Source organism: Triticum aestivum, chromosome 3B (assembly GCF_018294505.1).
Source record: "Triticum aestivum cultivar Chinese Spring chromosome 3B, IWGSC CS RefSeq v2.1, whole genome shotgun sequence".
Classification (NCBI taxonomy): domain Eukaryota; kingdom Viridiplantae; phylum Streptophyta; class Magnoliopsida; order Poales; family Poaceae; genus Triticum; species Triticum aestivum.
In genome coordinates, this window is record NC_057801.1 from 678,611,941 (window position 1) to 678,617,726 (window position 5,786).

Below are 5,786 nucleotides of genomic sequence, written 5' to 3' on the forward strand. Positions count from 1 at the left end.
TCACATCCTAGTTAGCCATGCATTAGAGTGTTGCATCATGTTTACTTTTTCATCAGAAACTTGAAATGGGGATGACAGAACCCCCAGTCCCCTCTGAAACCAACTAGGGTTTACTAAAACAATTTTCAATGAACCTGAAATGCCCTTCTAAAATGCCCATCATTTTTGTCTTGGTTCAGAACCTCTGCCAAAAGTGGTGCACATTTTCCTAGGCCATCCTAGGGTTTTTGAATTAATTCATAAATATTTGAATTTGGGCATTTAAAATTATATAAAATATTTAAATGCTCAAATACCTCCAAACTAAAATGTTTCATGTTGGAAATAATCCAACTATGGACCAGGAGTGATTTGGTGATTTTTGAAGTTGCCTAGATATTTTATTAAATTCAACAAAGTTGCAGATATATTAAATAAAAATAGAAACAGAAAAAAGGGGAAAAGCTTACCTGTCGCCCAGTACCGGCCCAGCCCAGCACCGCGCCAGCGAGCTGCTTCCGGCCAGGCAGGCAGGCAGGTGCTCGACGGCGAGCACCGCAGCTCGCCGCCTCGCCGCCTCCCTCGCCCGGCTAACGCCGTGGATCAGCCTCCCTCTCTCCCCCGAACCCCCCAGACACCCCCTCTCCTCTCCAGCTCCTCCCCCTCGCACGCCCCAGCCATGGCCGACGCCATCGCCGCCACCCCCTCGCCGTAGCCACGCCCTCCGTCCACCCCACGCCGTGCCACCGTGTCCAGGAGCTCCGCCGCTGTCCACTTCATCGAGCAGCCGAGCCCCGAGCGCTCGCAACGCCCGAGTCCACCGCACCGACCTCGCCCGCGCTCACCGTCGCCGGAGATCCCCTTCAACGCCGTCGTCGCTCCGGTCCATCTCCGGCCGCACCAAGGACTCCGTCGCACTCACTGTGAGCTTAGCCATCTTTCCCTCCCTTCCGTTCTTGCTCCCGAGCCGTGTAGCAACCTCCCGGAGCTCAACCGCACCCGCCGCCGTGGAGCTCGTCGCCGACGTGGTCCCGGTCATCCTCCGGCCACAAACTGGTGTCCGTCATGCTCACCGTGTCACGTAGCATCTAGCTCGCCACTCCCCGAGCCTCACCGACCCCTCTAGCGTCAAGTTCATCTTCGGCCGAACCCCGGTGGCCGCCCAAGTCGTCGCCGGCGCCAACTCCGGCCACCCCGACCTCAACAGACTCCGCCAAGAGCTGCGGTTTGTCCTCAGCTCCCCTCCGGTGGTCTCCGCGGCCCATCTGGTGGCCGAAATGGCCAAAACCACTCCCGCCGCCGCGTCGGGCTCGCCGGCGGCTAAACGCCGGTGCAGCCGACCCGGGTTTGACCACGGGTGGGCCCTGGTTGACTCCCCTGAGTCAATGACAGGTGGGGCCCAGCCCTGTTAATTAAACAGGATTAGTTTTAATTAAATTTTAATTAAAATAATCACCCTGACATGCGGGACCCACTGTCAGGTTTGACCTGGACCAGTTCCGTTGACCTGCTGACGTCACACTGACGTCAGGCTGACGCAGTAATTGATTTTCTGGATTTAATTTAAATCAGGAAATTCCAGAATATTATTTAAACTTCAAAAATTCATAACTTTTATTCTGTAACTCCAAATTGGACAAATTATATATGAAAAATGATCAGAAAAATCCAATCTATCCATCTGTACTATTTTCATGCATGATCAAACAAGTTAAATAGATGTTTTAAGCAGAACAAGGAAAAGCACTTTAAAAGGCCATATTTGAATTTGAAATTTGAATCCTTGATTCAAATTTGTTCAAACCCTTCTGGTTTTAGTTGCATTAGCCCAACACACTCATATTGCCATGTTTCATGCATGCATCATATTGTTGCACATTGTTTGGTGATGGTTGTGTATCGGTGTCCTTTGCGACAGGTTCTGCCTCCGAGGAGTACCGTGATTACCCTAACGAAGAACCGTATCAGTGCATCGAACCATCAGGCAAGCAACCAACCATTTGATCATATCGATACAATCCCATGTTCTCGCTCCTGCTCTCTTTTACTGCATTAAGACAACGCGTTTCAAACTGCTGTGTGCTACGGTAGTTGAACCCATTTCCTCTGCATGACCTGTCATTGCCACAGTAACTAGATGAAACCCACTAGCATGTGTAGGAGTTGTTTGAGCCATATGTATGTGTTGTTCCTACCTTGCTATGCCTGCTATGCTTAGAGTCGTGTCAGGTCTGGTTCATCTGGGTGATGGGCTAGAGTGAAATGTTATGTCGGTAATGAGAGTGGTGTGGTGAACACGATTTGGTAAAGGTATCGATGAGAGGCCATGTAGGAGTACATGGTGGGTTGTTTCATTGACGCCGACCTTAAGCACTGAGATCTGTATGCGTGATTTAAGATACAGCTACTACCATGCATTGGGCCCTGAAATATGACCCCGCTCGACTTCTTATTCACCCTAGCTCTCTGTCCAGGAGTTGCAAGTAGTTTCTGGTGTTTGTAGCCTACTGGAGGCCGTGGACAGCGCTGACCGTAGGGGTGGGCTGTGATGCGGTAGGTACGTGGCACGGTGTACCGAATACCCGTTAGGTATCTCGGGAACCCTGTTCACATCGTTCGGGGCCGTATGGGAAACCTCGGCCGGACTCCCTGCAGATGGAACCTGAATAGGCGATAAACCTGGACTAGAGGCTTAAGTGTTTAGGTAGGTCGTGGTCTACACCCACGTCGGCTTTCGCTTGAAGTCTGCCGAGCACATGTCGTGTGCAGACGCTAAGTGGTGGAAACATGTATGAAGAAGTACACCCCTGCAGGGTTATCATAATCTATTCGAATAGCCGCGTCCGCGGTAAAGGACTACTTGGTTGCCTATACAGTTCATAGACAAGTAAATGGAAACTGTTAAAAGCCTCAAGATAAGTGTGAGTGCCGAGGATGGCTCTTCCGTAGGAAGACGGAGGTGGATCCTCGGTAGTGTATTGAAGTGGTGAGTAGTGGACTCGTGTGCGCAAAACCATTTCAAGTTGGAGTATCGTAGGATAGTCTAGCCAAGAGTCAAAGCTGGCTTGCTGCAATAACTCCACCAACCCTTCTTGATAACATGCATGTATGTAGGATCTGATGTAAGTCTTGCTGAGTACCTTTGTACTCATGTTGCTATAATCTACATTTTACAGAAGACGCTGCAACCCCTTCTGATGGGTTCTATGTAGACGTTGACATCAACGAGTAGGCTAAAGACCCAGGTGGTGACCCTGAGCTTGTGAAGGACCTTGTAGTATAGCTAGGCTTCCCAAGCCTCTTTTATTTTACTAGTTGTCTGTACTCAGACAAGCTACTTCCGCTGCTGGTTTGTATGACTGTATGACTTGTATGTTGGGTCGTGAGACCCGTACCTTTGTGTATGTCATGTATGGCTCTCTGAGCCTTAAATAAAGTACTTGTGTCATAGAGTCATGTTGTGATGCTTCGTTGTATTTGCACATATCGAGCATATTGTGTGTATGATTGAAATGCTTGGTATGTGTGGGATCTGACTATCTAGTTGTTTATCTTTAGTAGCCTCTCTTACCGGGAAATGTCTCCTAGTGTTACCGCTGAGCCATGGTAGCTTGCTACTGCTCTGGAACACTTAGGCTGGCCGGCATGTGTCCTTCTTCGTTCCTGTGTCTGTCCCTTCGGGGAAATGTCACGCTTTGAGTACCGGAGTCCTGTTAGCCCGCTACAGCCCGGTTTACCGGAGTCCTGCTAGCCCAGTGCTACAGCCCGGACTCACTTGCTGATGACCGACACGTTCGAAGCCGGGTCATGGATGCCTGTCCCTGTAAGTCTGTGCCACTTTGGGTTTACGACTAATCATGTCAGCCCGGGCTCCTTATCATATGGATGCTAGCGACACTATCATATACGTGAGCCAAAAGGCGCAAACGGTTCCGGGCAAAGGTAAGGCGACACCCGTGGGAATACCGTGCGTGAGGCCGCAAAGTGATATGAGGTGTTACCGGCTAGATCGATGTGACATTGAGTCGGGGTCCTGACAGCGTTGGCATCAGAGCCGGACTGCATGTAGGTTCTCCAAGCCAAACTGGTCGATGTTGAGTCTAGAAATTCTTTAGTTATATGTAGGGGAATTGTTTGTGGGATGGAACGTAAGGCTCTTTTTACTCCTTTATCTTATGATATTCTGATCTGAGTCAGTCCATTCTTCTACCGGGGGTTAAGGAATTAGGATCTATTCTCTCTATCAGGATCACGTGTTACTAATCAGTAGTACCTTATAAGTTTGATGGATACAAGCCTAGTTCAGTTCTACCACCACATTATGTTGTTAGAATGGATTCAGAACTTTGATATGATGATGTTGAGTGTGTATGAAATCCTTTGTCAAATGTCTCAAAATCCTTCTTGAGCATTTACAGCTGTTATGCTGCCAAAATTTCGCTAGAAATTCTAATGCCTTTGCATTACGATTGTGCTTTCAGATGGCCACTCGCGACCTCAATCAAGTGGTTCGCCTGACCCGATGCCTAGATGTACCCGGCCATACTGCCAAGTTGGTCAGGGTAATGACTGAGGCTGGATACCGCTGGTATCCTGAGTACACGGTCGAAGAGCAATTCCGAGACTTTAATCAAAGCCAGTATCTCTGCACTGTCAGGATATTTCCATCTTATCCTGGATCCACCGAGCCTCTTCACTGCTCCTATGGTCTCGGGGTTACTATTGAGATGGCTGTGCAGGACGCCGCCTACTCTATGATGACCATTATGCGAGTCAGATCTGGTCTATTTCGGGACTCTGATTTCCGGTATATGCCAGGATCACTTCCAGGAGCACAAGGGTATCTCCAGGCTATTTATGCTGACCCCACTCAGGAGGATTCACGGACTCGCACCACTGCTGAGATGCTCGAGGATAAGGACCGTGAAAATCGGGCCTTAAGGTTAGAGCTCTTCAATACCCGTGCTGACCACTGGGCCACTTTGACTCGGTTCGCACCGGCGGTGCAAGCTGGATTCTCAGATATGCGCGATCTCTATCCTGTGAGATCTGCTCTGCCAGACGTGATGGTTTGGCGTGATGTAGGAGGCATCACCCCACCTCGCGGGCCCCGCAGGCCACCGTTTGTTGGTCCAAGGCCTCATCCTAGCCCCTATGGTCCACAAGCTCCGCGAGATCGCCTGTTTCCGGATGATCATGTTGAGCTCCCAGGCTATGGAGGTGACTTTTACGAGGACTACTACGGATCGGTCTGAGTTAGCAGTAGTATCACTAGATCGCACTAGCTGTGTCGTCTATCGTCCCGCGTGACTCGTGGGATATGACCTAGTTTGTACTCCTTCCGGAGGTGCAGAAAAATAATGTATAGGAGCTTGGAATGCCTCCGATGAGATGTAATCATCTTTCACCGTAATAGTACTTTGTTTGGTCTTGTACTAAACCCTGTATGGTGGGTATGACGATGGAATAAAGAAGCAGTTTCTGTATCTACCATGTCATACGGATGATCATCTTGCATTTCGAGTTATTCCTTACATTTTTACCCTATGTCGGAATTTTGCCATCCTGACTAAATCATTGTCTTGTTTACCTAGGATGGTCAACACGCGCGCTAACCCTGCTTCTCAAGAGCAGGCCGAAGGCAGTGAAGCCAGGGATGCAAATCTGCCTCATCCTCCTTCACTAGCCGAGGTTATGATGGAAGCTGAGACAAACAAGCGGGAGACCAACCGTTTGTTGGAGCGTATTGAACAGAACACAGCACACCATCAGAGGACTAACGTGGTGTCACTCAGTGATTTTATCAA